Source organism: Ahaetulla prasina, chromosome 1 (assembly GCF_028640845.1).
Source record: "Ahaetulla prasina isolate Xishuangbanna chromosome 1, ASM2864084v1, whole genome shotgun sequence".
Lineage (NCBI taxonomy): Eukaryota > Metazoa > Chordata > Lepidosauria > Squamata > Colubridae > Ahaetulla > Ahaetulla prasina.
Window position 1 is genome coordinate 251,646,102 of NC_080539.1, and position 12,093 is coordinate 251,658,194.

A 12,093-nucleotide genomic window follows, 5' to 3' on the forward strand; every position below is an offset into this window, starting at 1 on the left:
GGAGGAGAAAGTACAGCACATTCAGACTTCCCAAAGGTACTTTTTCAGGAGGCAACTGGACTTTCTGGTTTTTCTTTCTTTTTTTAAAGATGTTTTTACACATCATCCAAGAAGCTTCTTCAGGTCTGACTGGATGATGGGAATGAAAGGATTTATACTCCTTGCAGAAAGCTGGTCATTTGCTTTCTTTTAGTGAGTTGTTAAAGTCACCTGGAGGTTTATCTGTGTCATCACAGATACCTTAACAAGTCACTAAAAGAATGAAAATGACCAGCTGTCTGCAAGAAGCATAAATCCTGCCATTCCACACCATCCTTCATCAGTTTGAAGGAGCTTCTTAGATGAGAAGCAAAATGTCTTTAAAGAAAAAACAGAAAGTCCAGTTGCCTCTTGAAAAAGCACCTTTGAGTCAACCATGACCTGAATGATCTGAGAATCTCCATAGACACATTCAGACTTGTAAAACTCTGTTCCTATGACTGCTCTCAATAAAAGTAGTCTTGGTCTTCCTGTGGAATTTATTCCTCCTCTGATCTACGTGGTGGGGCAACATAGCAATAGGAATCTCCTTAGGAAGGGATTAGCAAGAAAAGTGATTTATTTGGACCAGGGGATTCAGAATATGATATGAAAAGTGAGGTACCAAATGAAATGGAATATCTATTCTAACAAAGTGGAGCCTGGTCAGAAACTTTCAATGTATTTTCCCATTTGAAAATTAAAAATGGACCTGATAAATTTTCCATAAGTGGAAGAAAATCATTACCACCACCATCACCCCACCAAAATGGCAGGGAGGGCATTTTCTGATTAATCTCTCACTAGTGGATTTGGATTATACTGCCCTTGCACGGTGGGAACAGCCTTAAACCCACAACATCCCTACACATATTTGACAAGTTATTATGCAAACAGCTATAAGAGGCAGCAGGTGTCCAGTAACAGTTAATTTAAACAATGTTAGTTTCAAAAGATTGTATGTTCTGCACATTATAACTGTTTGTCAACCAACTCCGTTACTCAAGAATAAATAAACAGATACTAAATAAGAGACATTAGCGTGGCTTTATTTTTCATTTGTTGAGACAATGTAGTGCAGCTGATTCTTATCTAATCAAAGACTTCAGGAACGCTCTATTGGAGAAAGCAGATGCAGCCTGTGTAGTTTCTTCTGTATGCAGTAATGATGCACTTCAGCACACAATGGATAATCATTTACTTACTTTGAGTTGCATAGCTATGTGCGGGTATGTGATTGTTTCCTCCAAAATTATAATTTGTGGGAAAGCAAGGACTGAAAAATTCAAGGAGGGACATACTTGCATGGAGAAAAAGTATCTTAAGACAATGTCCTTTTTTTTCTCCGCAGAATAAATAGGCAGATCTGTGAAGTTTTCTGATGCTCTTTAAGGATAAGTCAGGATGAGGCAAGCCCCATAAGAGGCCAACAAAATTTTGCATCCATAACTCTAACCTTTAAAATTCAAACTTTAAGGACCTCAGTGTGGAAATGTAATTTAAAGTTCTGGTCTTAGGTCTGAAGAGACCCAGATTTAAATTTACTTTCAGCTATGGAAATTCAGAAAATGACTTTGGTAGTCTCTCTCAGTACACTCTAATACACAGGAATATTATTGTGTGGGGGAAAATGAAGAAGGAAAGACTAGATATACTGTCTAGTTCAGTGTTTCTCAATCTTGGCCATTTTAAGATGTATGGACTTCAACCCCCAGAATTCCCCAGCCAACTTGAGTGGATAGGGAATTCTGGGAGTTGAAATCCATATATCTTAAAATGGCCAAGGCTACGAAACATTGGTCTAGCGTTCATGAGGAAAAAAGAATGTAATAATATTATTAAAGTGTTGGGAGGAATAAGGAAACCTAGGTTGCTGTCTATCATGGTAGCTCACTGAGTGATTTTGGACCAAACACTCTTTCCTGGGCAAACATTCCAGTTAGGGTTATTATTTGGGGAAAAATAGATCTAATAAATACAACAAATAATTAAAGTTCTTAAGAAGCAGCATAATATTCAATGCCCATCCTTGATATCCACACACATATCCACAATTATATGCTAAATGACTTTTGAGAAAAAGCTAGAAAATGAATTCTTGGGGGAACTCATGGTGGAGAAAAGGTGTTTTACTTCTTCAGGAGAAATAATCCCATACATTGCAGTTGTTCCTGTGTTGTAGGAACCAGGTGAATAATATGATATGTGGGCTGTGAATTTGCAAACAATATTAGGCAGTAGAAGGAAATTCTAACTCCTTCCTACTATCATGTGACATTAAACTTTGCAATACAAACGTAAGATTAGTAATAAAAATAAGAAAGCAACAGTAAACATAGAGTATATTTAAGTTGAAATGACCAGGAGAATTCTCATCCATCTATCCATTATAATTTCTTCATGTTTTAATGAGCAGGACTAAAATTAAAGCATTTTGATTTTTTTCCCTCACACCCACACATATAAATAAACATGCAAGGCATATTTGTATGTCTATCCAGAAACAAAATAAAATCCCTAATTATATAAATAAACTTGAAAAAAAGAAAAAAGAAAATAGGCAATTAATGCTTCTATGTTGAAACCATTCCATTCTTAATGCATACATAATTAAGAAGAATACAGAAGATTAATTAACAACAGTTAAGCTATTTATTCAAAATGACATTTGTGCTGATGGGGGTTACTTATCAGGGGGGGAAACTCACATTAATATAATTAATAAAGGGTGTCCAGATTTGACTAAATCTTTTCTTCATTATGGGATTTTAAAATAACTGTGTGTATTACTGAGGGTTTTTTCTTTTTTGCTAATGATATTTCACTAAGTTTAAAATATCACTGATCCAATGACAATCGTGGTTTTGTTTTCCACTGTTTTATAATAGCAAGATTGGCTGCTAACAATTGAATATTAAATTGAATATTATTATTACTTACTTTATTCATTAAACATGAAACTCAGTCAACTGAACATTCAAAAATGCATCACAAGTACCATTGACTGGTGCTAATAGTTGATACGGATTGCTGCCAGTGTCCTAGGTATCAACCAAGTACCTTCTTAAGATGTACAATGTTCCAAGTAGCACAGTTTTTTGCAGTTCTGCGGGTGTTATTGCACGAAGCTGCAATATTATTGCATTGTTATTATTGTTGTTATTATTATCATCATCAGGCGATATATAAAAATTATATTGCTGGATTCATTTAAAAGTCTGTATAATTTTCACAAATTCAATTAATGGAATGTAACTTAAATGGATTATAATGTCACCAAACATTATCTATAATTCCATTTCTTCATGATTAGTTAAAATAGATTAAAAAGAAATCCAGTGCTATAAAGGGTTGGATGAGAAGCAAAACGTCTTCAAGGAAAAATGAAGAAATGACACTTGGGGTAAGTGACACTGCAATGTCCTATCCATTTTAACTTATTTTCTGCATGAAAAAAGAGATGGAATTTCAATTATGTCATACCTACCACCTTGACTTTTTCTATATGCCCTATGGATACTCCTGATATTCTTGAAAATTGTGTTAGAAAAATAGGAACATATTTGGGACTCTAAACTGAATTTGTGGATTGATAATGTGTCATCAAGTTGGTTATCTATTCTTAGCAACTACATACATAGATTGTCTCCATGACAATTTGTATCTAACCTGGATCTTCAGCTCTGTTGATAGCAGAACCATCACAGCAGTAACAGTACATCCATCTTGCTACTGGTTGTCCTCTTTCCTTTCCTTCCATCTTTGCCAGAATTGGAGTCTTTCCCAGAGAGTCAGGTCTTTGTATATTTTGTTCAGAATAGAATAATTTAATTCTGGTAACTTCTCAAGTGAGAATTCAGGGTTCTTTTTTTTTTTATGATTCATTTGTTTGTTTTCTTTGTTGTCCATGGTGAGCTCACTGAGGTTTCTTCAATACCAAAATTTTAAAAATGTCAACGTTCCTACTTCTTCAGGATCCAACTTTGGCTTCCATAGAGAGAATCTTATGTTTTTTGTTGTTGTCATTTTACAAAGAACATAAATAATAACACAGACCAATAAAGAGTGAAAGAAAGAAAGAAGAAAAAGTGCAGAAAGAGAATCAAAAAGAAAAAAGAAGCTTCTGATTTTTTCTGCAGCAAATATAAATACATTTCAAATATTAACTCTATGATTACAAAAGTGACCCTCTCTTTTTTCTATTATCTAAGTTCTTCAATCATCAAAATTACAAATCATAAGTGCATTTTTCTGTTTCATGCAAAAAATCTATAAAAGGTCTCCAATCAGTCACAAATATAGATATATAAATATAAATATATATTTTTTTTTTCCTAATCACAAAGGTTAATTTAGCCATTTCTGCAAGTTCCATCATCTTCACCAGCCATTCCTTCATTCCAGGTAGTGTCAAAGCTTTTGACTTTTGAGCACATAATACTCTCACTGCAGAGAATATATAAGACAGAGACAGAAAAGTTTATCAAATTAGTGATCTAATTATAGAGAATAGAACCATCACCACTGAATATATATTGCAGATGGATTGCAAGCAAATCCCAATCTAGTTTTAAATAAATCAAGTGGTATATTTTCTTCACACATCACATAGATCATCTTAGTTAAGACCATTTTAAAAAGTGGTGCATCAGCTTCATTTAATAGTAAAGATTTTACATATATATTTATATCAGCTACAAGAAATTATTCTGAAAGGCTCAACTAGCAAAGTAAAACATCCACTGCTGGTATTTGAATGGATGCCCATTTCAAACAGCAGATAAATAATACCTTGTCACCTGATGCTAAAGAAGCCAAACGGAGTCTCTTCTACTTTCCTATTCAGTATTTTGTGCCGAGCACTTTCTTGTTTCAAAGCCTTGCAGCTATAGAGGTTGTAAAGACTAGAAGCACAATCACAGCACAGCAGACTCTGTGGTCCCAGTTTGATGACCACCCCCCCACCGAATATATTCTCTTGATCAGCCAGCTGAAACTGAGATGAGATTGCATCCATTTTCACTGCCTCCAGCAAAACCTCAGAAGATGGAGGATATATCTGGTACTAAGTCACAGAGGAATATTGCTTTAGATATGAAGGAAGAAAGTTCAGAAGACAAAGCTACAATTAGAACAAGGACATTAAAAGCAAGGAAAGGGTGGGAAATCGCATGCATTCCTACAGTATAGGATAAAATAGATTGCCACATTGGAGAAACTCTACCGCCTCCAACAGGACCTGTGTTTAACTCATAGTATCATCTATTGCAATGTCCTTCCTGTTGAAGACTACTTCAGCTTCAATCACAATAATACTAGAGCGAACAATAGATTTCAACTTAATGTTAACCGCGCCAATCTTGATTGCAGAAAATATGACTTCAATAACAGAGTTGTTAATGCCTGGAATGCACTACCTGACTCTGTGGTCTCTTCCCAAAATCCCCAAAGCTTCAACCAAAGACTGTCTACTATCGACCTCACCCCATTCCTAAGAGGTCTATAAGGGCGTGCACAAGAGCACAAGCGTGCCTACCGTTCCTGTCCTACTGTTGCTTCATGCTTATGCTTATGTATGCTGTTATGACAAATAAAATAAATAAAATAAAATAAAAAAACTAGAGGGGATTTTGTTCATATCTTCAAAAATATATGATATGTATTTACTCCAAAATGAAGTAGAGGAAGTCTGAAAATCAAGGCCCCTGGACTTCTTTTCAACCTCTTAATATTAGCTTTGCTCTGGTGATGTGAACAGGAGAAAGAAAGGAGGGTTTACAATGAAGGAGGCCACCACATTTCAAACATTTGCCCCAAAGTATCTAACACAGGGATGCACAGGGAGGATGTTTTTTGGATCCCCCCCCCCGCCACAATTTTCAAACTTTATATTCCTTTTGTTACTTTTGCTCTAAACCAAATTTGATACCAATCCTCTTTTGTGGAGTTTGTTTCATTCACACTCCCAAGCCTTTTTTTATAATGTTTTTCCAACATTCTATTGAGCTAGAAAGAATAAAAAGAAAAAATTAAGGTGACCTTAATTAAGCTTTACATGTCAATACAGATAGTCCAAAATTTCTGTTGCTAAGTGAAAGATTAGTTAAGTAAATGTTGTCATCCTTTCTTTCCCTACCGTTAGTAAATGAATCACTGCAGTTAAGTTAAGTTATTAAAAAGGTTGTAAAGTGAACCTGGCTTCCCCATTGGCTTTGCTTGTAAGAAGATTGCAAAAGATGATCACAGGACCCCAGGACACTGCAACCATCACAAATATGAGTCCGTTGCTAAGTGTCTGAATTCTGATCACATGATCATGGGGATGCTGCAACAGTCTTAAGTGTGAAAAACGGTCTTAACAGTCACTTTCTTTTAGTGCCATTGGGTAACCTTGAATGGTCCCTAAATGAACTGTTTTAAATTGAGGACTATCCGTAACAACTTTGTGTGTCCCCACTGTCTGAATACTTTTGTCTTCCTTCCAGGATACAATAGAGTCACTGTCAAGGTCTCTTTAACCAGGCCTTTGGGTCTCTCTGTTCTGCCCAAACAGAATTTTGTGGTGAGAATTTTGCTCATCTGAAAGAAATACTGAAGGAGCAAACTTAAGAAGTATTTTTTCCACTGAAAAAAATAATAATAACAGGTGGGTTCGGGAGAATCTTATATATATCATAAGAGCTGCTGGATATGTTGATCCTGTTCCCTCACTAATCCCTAAAATGGCAGTCAACCAGCATTGTTTTGTTCAGATTTCAAGGATGGTCTCTGGAGAAAAACAGATGATACAGGGGGAAAAATATGTGAATCTCTTTCTAGTTTGGTCCCAGGAGGAAAGAGAAAAATGAATAAAAATATACTTCGCTTGCAGCATCCGTTTCACAGAGGATTCTGCCAAAGCTTGCTCAGCTGTTGATGGAAAATCAATGAATCAATCCTGAATATTTAGTAGATGGCAGTGTGAATCTGCTGAAGTGTAAGAGTGTTTATATTTGTAATGCTCTGACATATTTTCTTGTTTTACAGTCAATTATGTTTGCTGAAAGTTTTCTGCAGCACCTTTTCATTAATCATCATTGGGCAATTAAAATGATGATAATTATTCTTGAAAACAGAAAGGTAACAAAAATAAACAACAGAGGGTAACAATATTATTCCACAGATGAAACCAAAATCTTATTATTTAAATGTAAATTTCAATATTAAACGCATCACTGAAATATTTGTATATGTGCATATGTCTCTTGGTGTGCATAAAATCCTTTTTATATTGGGCAACTTTTAGCTATGGTTGTTCAATCTACACACCTAGATTCATACACTTGCAATTTTTTAAATGTAAACAAATGTGGCAGCAAGAACAATTCCAATTCCTTACCATTCATCATAGTGTTGGTTTCTATTGGGTTTCCTTTCCCTCCTTCCTCCCTCCCTCCCTCCCTTTTTTCCTTCTTTCTCCTATTTAAAAAATAAGAAAACAATCACAAACATTGTTCATGGTTTGTAATCATCTCTAGAAATTCAGAGGTGAACAGGACACCTTCATTCATTTATTTAGATAGTCAATATATATATATACAGTAGATACCAACTCATTATTTAGGTGTTATGAGAAAATACGTTTTATTTACTAATGATGAAATAAATTAAATCAGAAATGGCAGCAGAAAGAAAACTACAGTGTGTATTGTCCATTTTAATTTTAAATCAGTTTTATTTCAAAGTTTACTGTAAAATTTGTAAGAGTTTAGAGCTATGTTGGGAAATCAGAAGAGGTTAAGATCCACGGGTTTTCCTACCATATCTGTAACCATATTTTTTTCCTTTTCTAAAATATTGGACTTTCCAATGTTGGGAAGAAGCAATATTTGGGCCTTTAGGAGCCAGGGGTAGAAGAAAGTGGTGAGTTCCAGTGATGTATTCCTACTTTGAGACTGTTGCTTTATTTTTTTTAATTATCATTATTCAATACTTACAGGTGGTTGTTGGGTTTCTTTTAGAGGAGATTTGTTTTACAGGAGGATGGCTTCAAGGATAACTTCATCATTGGAGGCTTTCAAGAAGAGACTGGACTGTCATCTGTCAGAAATGGTGTAGGGTCTCCTATTTGGACGGGGATCTTGGACTAGATGATCTACAAGGTCCCTTCCAACTCTGTTAATCTGTTAAAAGTCAGTTTGACACCTTTCAACTACCTTAACTTGACTCTAAGCTTCTTGCAATTTTCTTAGCTTCCAAGACCCAACCAGGGGTGAAATGCTCCCGATTCGGACCGGCTTGTCTGATCCGGTAGCGATGGCAGTGGGTGGTTCGGAGAACCAGTAGCAAAAATCCCTGGCCCCGCCTGCTGCCTCTGCTGAGCCTTGCCATCATCAGAGATTGTTTTTTTTTACTTTTAAAAGCAGTTTTTCTTCAGCCAAAAACATACCTTTAAAAATAAAAAAAAAGCCTTTGATGATCCCGCGGCTCAGCTGAGATCGTCAGAACCCTTTAAAAGTTTTTTTTTAAAACAATCTCTTCGGCCAAAGAGGTTGTAAAAAAAAGGTTTTAAAAGGCTCCTCTTGCTATCCCAGTTGAGTTCCTCATCACCAGAACCTTAAAAAACATGTTTTCTACAGGCTCTTCAGCCGATGCAACTTTACATCAGTTGCATCAGCTAGCAACTGAAGCTGCCTGCCTGAAATCCATCTCAGTCAGCAACTTAATCTGCCTGTTTTGCTGGCTGAGGAACTCTGGGAATTGAAGTCCACAAACCTTAAAGTTACTAAGGTTGGAGATCCCTGATCTAAAAAATATAAATAAAATAAATTAATAAAATAAAATATTTGTGCAGCTTTCTGAGATTTGGTGTGTTTCTATAATGTTTCACTCTAACTACACAAACACACAAAATCTCACAAAGCTGTATGTGACATTTTATGTGTGTGTGTGAGTCAGTTGTGGGGTGTGTGTGTGTAAAGTGTGAAAGTTGGTTTTTGGTACCTCTTATTGTTTTGTATACTTTGTTTATTATTTTTATTATTTATTGTTATTGGTCACGCCCACCCAGTCATCTGACCACCAAGCCACACCCACCAATTAAGCCACATCCACAGAACCGGTAGGGAAAAATTTTAGACTTCACCTCTGCTTTAACCAATACACCGAACTAGTTCTTAATGAAATACATTAAAAAGTAATGAAAAGAAATAAAAGAATAATACTATTCACAATTGTTTATTTCCTTGTCAACCCAGAGTTACTTAGGCAGGACCTTTAGAATACCTTCTGTAGATGAAACCAAGCCATAAGGAAATGCAATTCTTTCTGAAATCCTTGGTGAGTAGCTAGCATTGTAATACAATATACTATTTGGAGCTGATAATCCTTCTCACTCTTTCGACTCCTGCAGAATCTTCTATTTCATCTGCAGAGTTTTATTGGATCACATATAGTTAATTATTTGTATCAGTGAGTTAATATGTTGCTTTCAATGTGTATTGAAATCATTTGGGAAAGAAAATTAAGTCTTGGTAATCTTCTTTTTGACAGCTGCAATTCAATCTAGGAAAGAATATATACATATACATATACATATACATATACATATACATATACATATACATATACATATACATATACATATACATATATATACATGTTTTCGTAGGTTTTCACGGGTAAAGGTATGTAGGTTTTGGCATATTTGGGTTTTTTTCCCGTGTAAGGTTGAATAATAATAATAATAATAATAATAATAATAATAATAATAATAATAATAATAATAATAATAATAATAATAATTTAATTTGTATACCGCCCTTCTCCCGAAGGACTCAGGGCGGTGAACAGGCAGATAAAATATAAATACACACAGTAATTAAAAACATCCCTTAAAAAACTAATTCAAATGCCCAAAATGTTAAAAACGACTTCGTAAAATAACAAAATTTAAAAAACCCATCCAATAAAAATAAAAATCAGGCTAGTCCAGCCATACGAAATAAATAAGTTTTAAGTTCGCGGCGAAAGTATCTAGGTGACGTTTCAAGGTCTCACTCCTCGTCTTCAGGCTGGAGTTTTTGGTTTCGTGCTTATGCGCATAAGCACGAAGCCAAAAACTCCAGCCTGAAGATGATGAGTGAGACCTCATCGAAATGTCATCTAGATACTTTCAACCTTACACAGGAAAAGACCCGAATATGCCAAAACCTACATACATATACATATACATACATACATACATACATACATACATACATATATATACACATACATACTGTATATTTTCCCCATCTAGAGATATCTACTGTTGCACCTTTCCAACCTGATAAGATGTAAATTCCTAACTATTTAATAGTTTTTACAACGTTAAACCCCAAGTAATATTTTTTTTCCTGTGCTGAATTCCATGGCAGCATTTTAGGGGGATTTTTTTCTTTATTAATCCAATAATCTGACGTATGACCACATTGTTATATGGTACATTCCATTGAGAGTGCTAACTAGCACAACTATAATTGCAACAGTTAGCATATAATTTCAATTTATGTTCTTAAGTTGCTGATTTAACTTCTGAATCTTTATTTTCCTGACTTATTTTCATTGCTAATGGTTATAATGCCAATTAAAATAACGAAAGAGAAATGAGACAACTTTGTTTTGTCCCTTTATCATGGTGCATCATTGCAATAAAAACCATTTACTATTCTTTTTATTTATTTATTTTTATGTCACATTTGGAGACCACACATCTCACTCACAAATCAACTCTTGACTTATCTTACCTGTTATCTAGGCTATTTATTCTTTATAATTATTTGCATTCAAGTTAAAAAAGAAAAAAGTAGAACTACAGTTCATTTTTTTTTGCAAATCTGAAGCATGAAAGATCATTTCAGATGTTTTTTCTGCATCAAGGGAAATTATGGTTTTGAGGGGTATTTTCTAATTTATTTATCCTGTCAATAACATACAGAATATGTCTGATATTTTCTCTCACGTCTCTCTTTGAAACAAATCCTGTCTAATCAGGCTATATCATTTCAGTTAAAAAAAAACATGCATTCTCTTTCAGATCATTGCGTTAAAAAGCGTATAATCTACATTCTGGTCTGTATCACTCTGGGAGAGTAAAATATTTTCTTTTCTTATACATCAAAGAGATAAAGATTTATTTCTATGATGAAGGAAGTTCTTCGTCTCCTGAAATTCATTTGTGATTTCAGTTAAAAGTAATGAATATATAAAAACACAGACAGTTTGGTGTAGTGGTTAAGGCATCAGGCTGGAAACTGGGAGACTCAGAGTTCTAGTTCTGCCTTGGAAACGAAGCCAGCTGGGTGACTTTGGGCCAGAAAAAGGCAATGGCAAACCATTTCTGAAAAGCCTTGCCAAGAAAAAGCTCTGAGACAGTCTCTAAGAATCAGACATGATTGAATTGAACGGGGAAAAAAAACCCCACATTCTTATTGTACACTAGTTGATAACCTGGCATTGCCCAGTTATTTATTTATCCCAATCCTGTATTAGACAGGAAGAGCAACTTCACCCTGAGCCCTGATTTCGGCGAAAATTAAATTAGTTAAAAATGTTTTCCCTGTGCCCCCAGAAGCGTCAAGTAAAATGATACCGCCTTGTTGTTTTGCTAGCCGATCCATGATCATTTGGTATGTTTTTTTCTGATCTTGATTTAGAGGTGGCTTCTTGTCTGCAATACATGCACTAAGCTGTTCGATGTTGTAGTTCTTTTCTCGTATGTAATCTGCGAGAAGTATATCGTGTCGGTCTCATAGTGGTGCGGGCAGGCCAAGTTGCAGTAATATTTTATTGATCATGGCCATACATTTGTCCTCAAGAATAATCAAAGCCTTGTTGAAAATGTCCAGACCAAACATAATTTCTAATGTTGGATTTTCCCCCTTACCCAAGGGAGCCCCCTTGTGGAGTACTGTGAAGCCATTACCATGGCAACTCCACTGGGCTGTACAGTAGAAGCCATTTTAAGGCACTATAGTAGAAGCCATTTTAAGGCACAACAGGCTGTATCTTAACAGAACACATACCTCGAGGGGTGTTAGGGGTGTCTTACCCCAA

General features: G+C 35.2%; 1 long non-coding RNA gene across 1 annotated transcript; it reads left to right on the forward strand.

The window, feature by feature from the left end:
• The first annotated feature begins 2,911 nt into the window (after positions 1-2,911).
• On the forward strand, positions 2,912-7,079 carry LOC131204449 (uncharacterized). Its single transcript, XR_009156603.1, has 3 exons — positions 2,912-3,421; positions 6,572-6,664; positions 7,045-7,079. It is a non-coding gene; the product is annotated as an uncharacterized LOC131204449 (long non-coding RNA).
• Positions 7,080-12,093: the final 5,014 nt, after the last annotated feature.